Here is a 15,277-nt window from a genome sequence, read left to right as displayed (position 1 = left end):
TCCATGGAGCCGTCCCTCAGGCTGAGGACCAAGGCATTCAGTCGCTGGATCTCTCCATCTTTGATTTTGATCACTCTCATCAGCTCCATTTCATGCTGCCGCAGTAATGTCTCCCTGGTAACGGCTAACTCTTTCTGCTTCTCCTCATGGAGTTTGCTTTTGAGTTCCGTCATGGCGGCGGTGGCACGGTGGTGCTCCGCCCGCAGGTCCTGACTTCTCTCTCTCTCCAGACAGCTGACCTGACATGACTTAGACTTAGACAAACTTGCAGTGCTAATTATGCAATAGTGCAAGTAGGCAAAACAGTATTCAAGAGTGTGCAGAGGAATGCTAAACCATGTATTAAACTTCTATTTAAAGGGTTTACACACGTTCAGTAAAGTTGGTAGTGCGAGATAGTGCAAGATAGAGGTCCGTAGTGTCATAAAGTACAGTTCTGTGAATGTGTGATGCAGAGTTCAGTTTAGAGCTCAACAGTTCTAGTGTTCAACAGTCTGATGACAGCAGGGAAAAAGCTGTTGCAGAACCTGGTGGACCTGCAGCGGATTGTGCGAAACCTCTTCCCAGAGGGCAGCAGGGAGAACAGTCCATGGTGGGGGTGTGATGGGTCATTGATGATGTTACGGGGACGGGACATGCAGCGCTGAGATGAAATGTCCTGAATGGAGGGAAGAGGAGCCCCTATGAACCTCTCTGCTGTCCTCACCACTCTCCTCACGTTCTTCCAATCGGAGGCGGTGCAGCCTCCACACCACACAGAGAGTCAGCTTGTCAGAATGCTCTCTATGGTGCTCCTGTAGAACGTCCTTATGATGGGTGGGGGCAGGTGGGCTCTCCTCATCCTCCGCAGGAAGTACAAGCGCTTCTGTGCCCTCTTGACCAGTGCCGTAGTGTTCATAGTCCAGGAATTCAAATCCGCGGGGAGAGTTAACTTGTTTAAAAGGGAGTGGGCAGAAGAATTATTTAATTTATTTAAATCTATTTGGAGTGTGCGCCATTATGTCAATGCATAACAACTGTAAGTCTACTAAACAAAACAGCGGTTGCTATATGACGTCTGCCACGTCGTGGTCACGTGACGCGGACGTGACGTCGACGCCTACTTTACATCCCACCGATCACAGGACCCCTCGGCTGCATAACCGCGCCCCCTTCCCAACCAATCGGATTTGCTATACGCGAAAACGACGCCAATGGGCGGGCTCTTCCGCCAGAATTTAAATCCGTGGGCGTGGCTCGCAACAGGAAGTAGGAAAATGGCGATGTTGACAAAGACACAGCGGATGGTAACATACGACTAACGAGAGAAATATTTTTATTTTCTGCTTGCAACTGGACCGTCCAGAGCGTACACGGTAAGTACAACTCATCGTTTTTAAAAAGAAGTACTTTTGTTGCCCTGAAAAGCGAGTGAGTGTGGCGTTTGGGGGGAACGTCGAATTTCGACGATTCTTTCTGGTCAACGGTTGTAAATGATTGCGTTGATTAAAAAAGAAAACTTGATGTAACTCTACTTTTAACTGCCGTTTCAGATAAGCGGGTATTACGTCGCAGTCATGTGCCGCGGATATGACGTAATTGGCTGAACTTCCACCAAAATTCAAATCTGTTGGCGCGATGGCCGTGAGCCACTGAGCAACGACGAATATCAACAGAAATATCTTTATTTTCTGCTTGCAACTGGACCGTCTACAGCGTACACGGTAAGTAACACTCATTGTGTTTAAAGATATTTACGTTTGTAATAGCAACGTGTAGCTGAGGCGCTAGCAGAAGTGTAGCCGCGTTGCGTTGTACGTGTGAATATTGGTCCAGGCGAAATGTTAATGTTTAATTTCATTCCTTTAGGTTCCACGGTGTTTGTTGGCTGCAAGTTTTCCACTGCAAGAAGAGGCTCATATCATTGACCAGGAGCGAGCTACAACGGTGAGTAGCCATAACATTTATGTTAAACACTTCCTATTTCATGTCTAACAGTACTTGATTTAACAAATAACCATAAATAAATACAGTGTGGGCACTGAAGTTAACATATGTGATTATACTGCCTAATCTGTCACCGAGTATATTGTTGCAAAGTAATATAAGATCCAAAGTTGTAATTCAGAATAGTTTTCAAAAGAAGGCCATTAGAATTATATACAAGTCTGATTACCCTGAACATAACAACAAGCTATTAATTAAATCACAAATTCTTCAATTCAAAGATTTGGTAGATTATCAGAATAATAATGTCTAACAGTAATTGATTTAACACATCACGATAAGTAGATTGAGTGTGGGCACTCTCAAGTTAACATATGTGATTATACTGCCTAATCTGTTACAGAGTATGTTGTTGCCAAGTAATGTAGAATAGATCCAAAGTAGTAATCCAGAATAGTTTTGAAAAGGCCATTAGAATAATAAACAAATCTGATTACCTTGAACATAATAGTTAAGTGTTGAATATGTCCTATGAAGTCAAAATTTGGCACCATCATGTGGTGAAATTTGGAATTGCATCACATCCAATTTTGCCTGGGAACAAACAGATTAAATAAATCTTAGACTTAAGTAAGCCACTCCTTCTCAAACAAGTAAACTCTGCCCATTTTGCGCAGTAGATGTTCTGTTAATATCTAGTATTTATACAAAGTCATAATTTAAATTGCTTTTAACCTTCATTCATCGCTTCAACCAACATTACTCGCTCTTATTACCAACTTGTATCGATTTAACTGAGCGTTTAATACTTCCTATCAGGTCTCAAGTCAAGATTTGGCAAAATACAATTTCAGCAAATCCAATTTTGCCAGGCAACAAAAAGAGATTAAATAAACTAAATAAGTCTTCTTCCCATTAAATAAATCAGAAAAGTCTGTCTTGCAACCAGTCCTCTTCAAACAAGTAAAGTCTGCCCGTTTTGTGCCGTAGATTTTGTGTCTATGCCTAGTATTTATACAAAATCATAATTTAAACGACTTCATTCCTTCATTCACTTTGGAAATTTGGAATTGCAGCAAATCGAATTTTGCCAGGGAACAAAAATAGATCAATTAAACTAAATAAGTCTTCTTCCCATTAAATAAATTAAAAAAGTCTGTCTTGTAACCAGTCCTTTTCAAACAAGTAAAATCTGCCCATTTTGTGCCGTAGATTTTGTGTTTATGCCTAGTATTTATACAAAATCATAATTTAAAGGATTTCATTCCTTCATTCACTTTGGAAATTTGGAATTGCAGCACATCAAATTTTGCCTGGGAAGAAAAGTAGATTAAATAAATTTAATAAGTCTTACTACTTCCCAATAAATAAATTAAATACGTCTTACTTGTTCCCACTCCTTTTCAAAAAAGTAGTTTAAAACGAGGGCCCTTCACTCAACCTTTAACCTCAACACCGCACGTCACATTGTGTTGTATCTGTGAATGTTGGTTGTGGCCAAAGGATAGTTTTCTTTCATTCGTTTAGGTTCCACGGTGTTTGTTGGCTATATGTTTTCCACTGTCAGAAGGATGAAAATACAAAGTACAACGCTTGGACGTGGGCGACGACGTCACCGGTGAGTCCTTCCTTCCTATTTATTTACCTTCTAGGTGCTAGAGGCTAAGTGTTAGAAGCTAAGTGTTAGAGGCAACACAATACGAACAACACAACACAATACGAACAACTCAACACAATATGAACAACTCAACACAATATGAACAACACAACAAAATACGAACAACACAACACAATACCAACAACACAATACAAACAACACAACACATTACGAACAACACAACCCAATACGAACAACACAACGATACCGCACTGAACAACACGATACCGCACTGAACAACACGATACCGCACTGAACAACACGATACCGCACTGAACAACACGATACCGGACTGAACAACACGATACCGCACTGAACAACACGATACCGCACTGAACAACACGATACCGCACTGAACAACACCATGCCGCACTGAACAACACCATGCCGCACCGAACAACACCATGCCGCACTGAACAACACCATGCAGCACTGAACAACATTATGCCGCACTGAACAACATTATACCGCACTGAACAACACCATGCAGCACTGAACAACATTATGCCGCACTGAACAACATTATACCGCACTGAACAACATTATGCCGCACTGAACAACATTATGCCGCACTGAACAACACCATGCCGCACTGAACAACATTATGCCGCACTGAACAACATTATGCCGCACTGAAGACCATGCCGCACTGAACAACACCATCCCGCACTGAACAACACCATCCCGCACTGAACAACACCATGCCGCACTGAACAACACCATGCCGCACTGAACAACACCATGCCGCACTGAACAACACCATGCCGCACTGAACAACACCATGCCGCACTGAACAACACCATGCCGCACTGAACAACACCATGCCGCACTGAACAACACCATGCCGCACTGAACAACACCATGCCGCACTGAACAACACTATGCCGCACTGAACAACATTATGCCGCACTGAACAACACCATGCCGCACTGAACAACACCATGCCGCACTGAACAACACCATCCCGCACTGAACAACACCATCCCGCACTGAACACCATCCCGCACTGAACAACACCATGCCGCACTGAACAACACCATGCCGCACTGAACAACACCATGCCGAACAACACCATGCCGCACTGAAGAACACCATGCCGCACTGAACAACACCATCCCGCACTGAACAACACCATCCCGCACTGAACAACACCATCCCGCACTGAACAGCACCATGCCGCACTGAACAACACCATGCCGCACTGAACAACACCATGCCAAACTGAACAACACCATCCCGCACTGAACAACACCATCCCGCACTGAACAACACCATCCCGCACTGAACAACACCATCTCGCACTGAACAACACCATGCCGCACTGAACAACACCATGCCGCACTGAACTACACCATGCCGCACTGAACTACACCATGCCGCACTGAACAACACCATGCCGCACTGAACAACACAATGCCGCACTGAACAACACAATGCCGCACTGAACAACACCATGCCGCACTGAACAACACCATGCCACACTGAACAACACCATGCCGCACTGAACAACACCATCCCGCACTGAACAACACCATGCCGCACTGAACAACATTATGCCCCACTGAACAACAATATACCGCACTGAACAACATTATGCCGCACTGAACAACATTATGCCGCACTGAACAACACCATGCCGCACTGAACAACATTATGCCGCACTGAACAACATTATGCCGCACTGAACACCATGCCGCACTGAACACCATCCCGCACTGAACAACACCATGCCGCACTGAACAACACCATGCCGCACTGAACAACACCATGCCGCACTGAACAACACCATGCCGCACTAAACAACACCATGCCGCACTGAACAACACCATCCCGCACTAAACAACACCATGCCGCACTGAACAACATTATGCCGCACTGAACAACATTATGCCGCACTGAACAACATTATGCCGCACTGAACAACATCATGTCGCACTGAACAACACCATGCCGCACTGAACAACACCATGCCGCACTGAACAACACCATGCCCCACTGAACAACATTACGCCACACTGAACAATATTATGCCGCACTGAACAACACCATGCCGCACTGAACAACACCATGCCGCACTGAACAACACCATGCCGCACTGAACAACACCATGCCGCACTGAACAACACCATGCCGCACTGAACAACACCATCCCGCACTGAACAACACCATGCCGCACTGAACAACACCATGCCGCACTGAACAACACCATGCCGCACTTAACAACACCATGCCGCACTGAACAACACCATGCCGCACTGAACAACACCATGCCGCACTGAACAACACCATGCCGCACTGAACAACACCATGCCAAACTGAACAACACCATCCCGCACTGAACAACACCATCCCGCACTGAACAACACCATCCCGCACTGAACAACACCATGCCGCACTGAACAACACCATGCCGCACTGAACTACACCATGCCGCACTGAACTACACCATGCCGCACTGAACAACACCATGCCGCACTGAACAACACCATGCCGCACTGAACAACACAATGCCGCACTGAACAACTCAATGCCGCACTGAACAACACCATGCCGCACTGAACAACACCATGCCGCACTGAACAACACCATGCCGCACTGAACAACACCATCCCGCACTGAACAACACCATGCCGCACTGAACAACATTATGCCGCACTGAACAACATTATACCGCACTGAACAACATTATGCCGCACTGAACAACATTATGCCGCACTGAACAACATTATGCCGCACTGAACAACATTATGCCGCGCTGAACAACATTATGCCGCGCTGAACAACATTATGCCGCACTGAACAACACCATGCCGCACTGAACAACACCATGCCGCACTGAACAACACCATCCCGCACTGAACAACACCATGCCGCACTGAACAACATTATGCCGCACTGAACAACATTATGCCGCACTGAACAACATTATGCCGCACTGAACAACACCATCCCGCACTGAACAACACCATGCCGCACTGAACAACATTATGCCGCACTGAACAACATTATGCCGCACTGAACAACATTATGCCGCACTGAACAACATTATGCCGCACTGAACAACATCATGTCGCACTGAACAACACCATGCCGCACTGAACAACACCATGCCGCACTGAACAACACCATGCCCCACTGAACAACATTACGCCGCACTGAACAATATTATGCCGCACTGAACAACACCATGCCGCACTGAACAACACCATGCCGCACTGAACAACACCATGCCGCACTGAACAACACCATGCCGCACTGAACAACACCATGCCGCACTGAACAACACCATCCCGCACTGAACAACACCATGCCGCACTGAACAACACCATGCCGCACTGAACAACACCATGCCGCACTTAACAACACCATGCCGCAGTGAACAACACCATGCCGCACTGAACAACAACATGCCGCACTGAACAACAACATGCCGCACTGAACAACACGACGCCGCACTGAACAACACTACGCCGCACAGAACAACACGACGCCGCACAGAATAACACAATACCGCACAGAACAACACCATGCCGCACAAACAGTTTTAGATAATATTACGTCGCAGTCATGCGACGCGGACATGACGTCAATAGGCGGAACTCACGGCAAAATTATAATCCGTGGGCGTGGCTTGCAACAGGAAGTAGGAAAGCGGCAATGCTGGCAAACAAGACACAGCGGTTAGTAACACGGCGACTAACAAGACAAATATTTTTGTTTTCAGCTTGCAACTTGACCCTCTAGAGCGTACAAGGTAATTACAACTCATTGTTTTGAAAAATATGTTTTTTTGTAGCCCTGAAAAGCGAGGGAGTGTGGCATTTGGGAGGAACGTCGAACTCGGCGTCTGCTTCCAGCCACAGACGCCAAATTTCGACGATTATTTCGACTGGTCAACGTTTGTAAATTATTGCGTTGATTAAAAACTTTATTTAACTCTACTCTAAACTTTGCCGTTTCAGATATGCGGGTATTACACCGCGGAAATGACGTCAATAGGCTGAACTCTCGCCAAAATTCAAATCTGTGGGCGCAATGGCCTTGAGCGAGACAACGGATACAAACACGACGATTATCAACAGAAATATCTTTATTTTCTGCTTGCAAGTGGACCGTCTAGAGCGTACACGGTAAGTACAACTCATTGTGTTTAAAAAGATTTACGTTTGTGTAGTTTGCGTTGCGTTGTATCTGTGAATGTTGGTTGAGGCTAAATGTTAATGTTTAATTTCCTTCCTTTAGGTTCCACGGTGTTTGTTGGCTGTATGTTTTCCACTGCAAGAAGAGGCTCGTATCATTGACCAGCAGGAGCTACAATGGTGAGTACCCCTTTCGTCGTCCATTTATGTTAAACACTTCCTATTTCATGTCTAACAGTACTCGATTTAACAAATAACCATAAATAAATACAGTGTGGGCAGTCAAGTTAACATATGTGATTATCCTGCCTAATATGTTTATCACAAATATGTCACTAATATTTTTATTTTTTTATCACAACACCTTTGGACCTTCAGCAATCGATTATTTCCCTTCATCTACATAGAGACAGAACGATGGTGTCTTAAACATCTCATTCATTTCACCAAATAACTTCACGCAGGTGGATAACGGCCGTCTCGGTCACGCTATGTTGCGTGATGCAGTTTTGAATAACCAAATGCATTTATTCAATGAATAAGTCAAGCTAGATCTATGTTTATGATGTTGTACGTTACGGTACCGATTGAAGTTGAGTCCGAAGCCAGTGGAAAACAGCGCTGCGTTTGTGCTCTCCAGGTACAAATGTTGTGATCTCTGACTGACGACCGGGCGAGACTCGAGTAAGAGATGTCCAAACGAGCTCCGGCAGGGCGGGTCAAGGCGGAGCGAACGGACGCCTTTCAGGCCGCCAATGACGAGCTGAGAGCCAAACTGATGGACGTCCAGTTAGAACTTCAGCAGGAGAAGAACAAGGTGAAAACCTCAACAGACAGACACTGCCTTCCTCCCTGCCTGCTTCCCTGCCTGCCTCCCTGCCTGCCTCCCTGCCTGCCTGCCTCCCTGCTTGCCTCCCTCCCTCCCAGTTTCCCCGATGTAGATTTGACATGCGTGTGCCATGACTGTGTCAGCCTACGTCAACAAATGCACCGAGGACGTCAGCACCACTAAGAATATCATCACCCGGGGCAACCAACGACCCTGGATGACTGAGGAGGTACGTCAAACGCTACGAGCGCGGAACTCTGCCTTCAAGTCTGGTGACAAGGAGACACTGAGGACAGCGAGAGCCAACTTGAACCGTGCCATCAGGGTAGCGAAGCGAGACCACAGTCGAAAAATTCAGGATCGTTTCCACGACGCCAACAACACCAGGAGTATGTGGCAAGGCATACGGGCGATTACAGACTACAACTCACCCTCCCCCCCCGGTGGGTGAAGTTGATGCTGACTTTCTAAATGGTCTAAATAACTTCTTTGGGAGGTTCGAGGCACTAAACGGCACTCCAGCAGTTAAAACTGTCCCCCATCAGGAAGAGGAGGTACTCTGCCTTGACTCCGCCGATGTGTTGAAGACCCTGAGGAGAGTCAACCCCCGTAAGGCCCCTGGCCCCGACAACATTCCTGGGCGTGTGTTCAGGGAATGTGCAAGTCAGCTGGCTGGGGTCATCACAGACATTTTTAACACCTCGCTGGGCCAAGCCACAGTGCCAGCGTGCTTTAAGACTGCCTCCATCATTCCGGTGCCGAAGAAACCTCAAATCACCTCATTTAATGATTACCGGCCTGTTGCACTGACTCCGGTCATGATGAAGTGCTTCGAAAGGCTGCTTAAAGATCACATCGTTTCCAGACTCCCCCCATTATTTGACCCGTTCCAGTTTGCCGACCGGCAAAACCGCTCCACTCAGGACGCCATCTCCTCCGTTCTTCACCTGAGCCTGGCTCACCTGGAGGAGAAGAACACCCATGTTCGGATGCTGTTCCTGGACTTCAGCTCAGCGTTTAACACCATCATCCCACAGCATCTAGTAGGAAAATTGGAACACCTGGGCTTCAACACCCCCCTTCGCAACTGGCTGCTAGACTTCCTCACCAACAAACCTCAGTCAGTCCGGGTCGGACAGAACACCTCTGATGTCATCACCCTCAGCACAGGCTCCCCTCAGGGCTGCGTCCTGAGCCCCCTGCTGTTCACCCTGATGACACACGACTGCGTCCCCAGGTTCACCACCAATCACATCGTGAAGTTCGCAGACGACACAACGGTGGTGGGGCTCATCAGAGACAACAACGACCTGGACTACAGAGAGGAGGTGGAGCAGCTGGTGGGCTGGTGCAGAGACAACAGCCTGATCCTGAATGTGGAGAAGATGAAGGAGATCATCGTCGACTTCAGGAAAAACCAGCCTCACCACGCTCCACTGATCATCAACAGCTCAGCTGTGGAGGTGGTCAGCAGCACCAAATTCCTGGGGGTCCACATCACAGAAGACCTCACCTGGACTATGAACACTACGGCACTGATCAAGAGGGCACAGAAGCGCTTGTACTTCCTGCGGAGGATGAGGAGAGCCCACCTGCCCCCACCCATCATGAGGACGTTCTACAGGAGCACCATAGAGAGCATTCTGACAAGCTGACTCTCTGTGTGGTGTGGAGGCTGCACCGCCTCCGATTGGAAGAACGTGAGGAGAGTGGTGAGGACAGCAGAGAGGATCATAGGGGCTCCTCTTCCCTCCATTCAGGACATTTCATCTCAGCGCTGCATGTCCCGTGCCCGTAACATCATCAATGACCCATCACACCCCCACCATGCCCTCTGGGAAGAGGTTTCGCACAATCCGCTGCAGGTCCACCAGGTTCTGCAACAGCTTTTTCCCTGCTGTCATCAGACTGTTGAACATTAGAACTGTTGAGCTCTAAACTGAACTCTGCATCACACATTCACAGAACTGTACTTTATGACACTACGGACCTCTATCTTGCACTATCTCGCACTACCAACTTTACTGAACTTGTGTAAACCCTTTAAATAGAAGTTGAATACATGGTTTAGCATTCCTCTGCACACTCTTGAATACTGTTTTGCCTACTTGCACTATTGCATAATTAGCACTGCTGCACTTTATACTTATTTGTAATATATATATATATATATATACAGTATATGTATATATATATTTTCATAGGATATGTTACTTCTATTCAACTGCAATATCACTACTTTGTTGTAAGCCGTGTGCAACGAAATTTCGTTTTGTATGCACCATGTGCAGACAAGATGACAATAAAGTTTGTCTAAGTCATGTCAGGTCAGCTGTCTGGAGAGAGAGAGAAGTCAGGACCTGCGGGCGGAGCACCACCGTGCCACCGCCGCCATGACGGAACTCAAAAGCAAACTCCATGAGGAGAAGCAGAAAGAGTTAGCCGTTACCAGGGAGACATTACTGCGGCAGCATGAAATGGAGCTGATGAGAGTGATCAAAATCAAAGATGGAGAGATCCAGCGACTGAATGCCTTGGTCCTCAGCCTGAGGGACGGCTCCATGGACAAGGTGATCCGCTCAATCCGTGTCTGACTATCCGCACGCCACGTCGGGCTCCGATGCGGCCGCTACCGTATTGTGTAGCTTGTCCCCAGTAAGCGTCGCGGCGCTCCGTTGCGGTCTCAACGGCCCGATGTGGCGCAATGTCTGCTCAGGTGAGGAGCGGGGGCGCTTTGCTGGCGGAAGTGGAGGAGACGCGGCGGTGTCGGGAGACCGAGCGGTGTCGCCTCCACCAGGAGCGCGGAAGAAGCCCTGGCAGCGGCCCAGCAGGCCTGGCAGTCCCGAGCGGCCGAGCTCCGATCGGCTCATCACCAGCATCGGGAGGAGCTGAGCCGAACCAAGAGAGACTGCGAGAGGGAGATCCGCCGACTGGTAGGACTGATCAGATGCGCGGTGCGTGGCTATGTTCCCAATTTCGTTGTATACCTGCAGTGCAATGACACCTAAGGCATTCTATTCTATTCTATTTCACAAGAAGAAAACGTCCGGTTGCTCGCTTCGCTTTTGTCACAGCAATGGTGTTCTAGTCGATTCAAGATAAAAATTGGCCGGTTGCTCTCTTTGTTTTTGTCACAATTCTGGCAAATGAGTTTGCCCGCCTGCCTGAGCGCTCCCCGTTTGTACATCCAGATGGATGAGATCAAGCTGAAAGACAGAGCGGTTAGTGTTTTGGATAAATCCCTGGGGCCGGCCACGTCCACCGCCTTCAGCTGCAGACTCAGGCTGCCGAGCAGCAGATCGCTGCCCTGAGGGATTCCCAAAGGGTGGGCCTAAACTACCCTGGAAGTGGGGTCAACTGCGCTACTAGCAATCCTCTTCATAGCGTAAGCCACCTCATCACACACTTGCAGTACGCATGACTTAGTTCGTTGCTGGAGGAAGGTAGCACAAAAACAGTTTTGAACTTTGAACGAGTGGTTGTGTGTGTGTGTTGCGGGGCGTTTTCAGTCTCAGGAGGATCGGGACACGCGAAGGTTTCATCTGAAAATCGCTGAGCTCAGCGCAGTCATCAGGAAACTGGAGGATCGAAACGCCCTGCTTTCTGAAGAGCGCAATGAACTGGTAATTTATTGACGGCACGCTTGAAGGTTTGCGCTACGTTTGATGCGCGCCATCCAGCGAGGCACCCATTGCGCTTGCTTATTAGTTGAGCGGCGCGGCGAGTCGGTTGCCTGGTAGATGTCTTTTATTGGGAGCCAAAGCCACGATTCCGTTCAAACCGATGCAAAAGGAATGGATACGTTCTGGCCCGCGTGTTGTGCGTCTTTCGCATCCCGCACTTCATGCGTGCAGCTTAAGCGACTGAGAGAAACAGAAAGCCAGTTTCTGCCACTCCTGTACAAAAACAAACGCCTGAGCAGGAAGAATGAAGAACTCTCGCTGGTGCTGTGTCGCCTTGAAAACAAAGTGCGCTTTGTCACCCAGGAGAACGAGGAGATGGCAAGCTTGGTAAGTCGACGCGGACAACGGCGGCGTGCCAACAGAGTCCACTGAATTTGTGTTCCACAGAGAAGGCCTAGTTCGCTCAATGACCTGGAGCGCGGTTGCGGCCAGCAGGACGGTGAAATGGAGTTCCTTCAAGTTGTGGAGCAGCGGCACATCATCGACGACTTGTCCAAGGTCTTCAGGCAGGCGACTCGGTGCACGTACGGCAGCGCCGCGCTCGCTCGCTGTCGCCAGGAAACCTTTTCCGTCCAAAGCTTGGCCGGCGGCCGCCATCCAAAAAATTGGCCCCTTAAATTCCGACCTTTCAAGCAGGAGCATTGTGCGCACGCGTTTGAACACGCTTTAGACTTGTTTTGCCGTTTTCAGCAGCTCAAAGCTCCCGTTTTGTCAGCGCCTTTGCCACTCGCTGTGCGCTGAAAACGACAGACTCGCCCGGCTGCTCAGCCCGTCAACCATGAGCCGCGAGCGCGACGTCATTGTCCGTAGGCAGCTAGTGGCAAAATGCACCCTGTTAGAGTTGCGCTCGCTCCAACTTATTTTGCAAGAACCACACGGGAGACAAGTAAGTTCTTTTGGACACCTGCAGGTGGAGAGTCCATCCGTTGTACGAATGAAGTCTGACTCTCGGCTCCTGCACGAGCATTTTTATTAAGAGAAACAGGGTGGGTGTAAGAGTGGATTGAATAGAGAAAGCCCTTGACCTCTAGTCAAAACATAGCAAGGGATGTTTTACGACTTTGTGTAGGAAGGGATAAGCGATAGGGATAAATAAGGGATAAATAATATTATTTATTACAGGTTGCAGTCAAAGTCAAAGCAACATAATCATACGATAAAGATAATCTGGAAAACCCTGACACACCCTGTAGTTGTCACTTTTGGAAAAGACGAGCGTCCCTCCAATCATCGCCGGTGACGGGTTTTTCAGGCTCTGGAGACAGGACCTCATGTCAGAAATGTCATCGTGAGTTGCGTTTGTTTCTGCGCCGGAGCTGTTCGTTCCCTTTGCATCCAAAGAATCTCAAAGGCGGATTATTTGTGTCGACGGGAGAGAGATTTGCTGCTACGATACCGACGTCGACAATCTCTGAGGAGGAACAAAGCGTGAGGTCCTGCAAGGTGAGTCTGTTTGTTTGCGGCTGCTTGGTGTTGCGCAAGATGAAATGGCCTTTTTCTCGCTATCGTTCCTCTCGTCGATTCATCGTGAGGTGTCGCTTCAGTTTGTTCAGAGAGATGTTTGCTTCCGCGCCCGCAGGTCATCGAAACATTTTACGGCTACGACGAAGACGTGTTGGTGGACTCGGACGGATCGTCCTTGTCTTTTCACACCGACAGAACCCCCGACACGGAACCCGAAGAGGTAGCCCGCCATTTCTGCCAGCGTATTGGCGCCAAACATTCCTCTTCAGCCTGGAATCGGACTCGTCTTTGCGTCGCGGGTGCTTTGTCGCCGGTCTGACTGATTCTGGTACTAGTGCTGTGTTGCATTGGTGTGTGCATGAGGAGGCGGAGCTTCGCTACCGCCAGCTGACGCAAGAATATCAAGCGCTGCAACGAGCCTACGCTCTGCTAGCCCAGACCAGCGGAGGGGACTACGACGCCGAGAAGGAGATCAAGGTGGCGCCCCTTCCCGCAACCCCCGGCCGGGTCGCAGCCTCCCCGTTCTCACCCAGCCTCGGGTGTTCTCTGGTCTGAAAGGAGGAGGAGGAGCCTCCCTCCTCCTCCTTTCAGACCAGAGAAAAGCTGATGGTAGTGTCAAACGCACCTCTTTCAATAAGGTGCCCCCGGCTTCCCGGTAACGGGTTTGTCTTAGCCGAGTAACTCAATTCGAGGCAAGACTTCGAAGTGACCGCATCGTATTGAAGGCTCCCCGCTAATGTTTGAAGTTCTTATTATGTTACGGATATTTTTAGATGTCTTTGTTAAGACCTCAGGGATTCGTTTGTATAGCGCACCCTAGCACTAGTTTTGCCGAAGTAAATGTTGATATGGGTCCGTTCTACTTGGTCGCTCGAGCAGCGAGCCGACCAACTTGTTTATTCGAAAGAGAATCGAATTAATAAAAGTGTGACAATAATAGCATTTAAGGAGAAAATTAATGCACTTTACGTTATTAATTCTAACTTCTTATATGTAGATCTAGCACTTAACTGTCGGAGTGCTTCACCCCACTTGATTGCTTTAAAAAGAATAACAACTTTCTTAAAACGAATAAAAATGTCTTACTCTATTTAGATTTGCCCAGTAATTAATTTGGAAGGCAAGTCTATTTTTCGATCGTGTCCTGTTTAACTTTTGACGCGGCCCGACAAAATTAAGAACTGGGCCGCGCCCGACGGACAATCGAAATACTTTTATCCTTCACCAACTCAAATGATCTATTTTAACCATCGTCGTTATTTTATTTAGAGGAAGTAAATTTTCAAACGAATTCACTTTTGACGAAATGCACTCTTCCCTTAAATATCTACGAAAGTTATTTAATTCTCTAACATGTTCGGAGTTACTTTTTACGCGGCCCGTCAAAAGGGGAAACGGGCCTGCGCCCTTCAAATAATTAAATTACTTTCAGTTCTACACCAAACCAATAATCCGATTCAAACACTTCCGTTAATTTATTCAGACGAAGCAAACTTTCAAACGGATTGAAATTCACTCGTGTCTCAAATAACTACGAAAGTTATTCAATTCTCTAAAATTGTCTGATGTTACTTTTATT

The 15,277-nt window shown here is 47.9% G+C and overlaps 1 long non-coding RNA gene across 1 annotated transcript; it reads left to right on the top strand.

The window, feature by feature from the left end:
• Nucleotides 1-1,251: 1,251 nt before the first annotated feature.
• On the top strand, nucleotides 1,252-12,492 carry LOC125969865 (uncharacterized). Its single transcript, XR_007481774.2, has 5 exons — nucleotides 1,252-1,355; nucleotides 1,533-1,703; nucleotides 1,849-1,926; nucleotides 11,743-11,936; nucleotides 12,061-12,492. It is a non-coding gene; the product is annotated as an uncharacterized lncRNA (long non-coding RNA).
• The last annotated feature ends 2,785 nt before the right edge of the window (nucleotides 12,493-15,277 follow it).

This window comes from Syngnathus scovelli, unplaced genomic scaffold (assembly GCF_024217435.2).
Source record: "Syngnathus scovelli strain Florida unplaced genomic scaffold, RoL_Ssco_1.2 HiC_scaffold_52, whole genome shotgun sequence".
NCBI classification, from domain to species: domain Eukaryota; kingdom Metazoa; phylum Chordata; class Actinopteri; order Syngnathiformes; family Syngnathidae; genus Syngnathus; species Syngnathus scovelli.
This window is presented reverse-complemented; position numbering and strand designations above follow the sequence as displayed.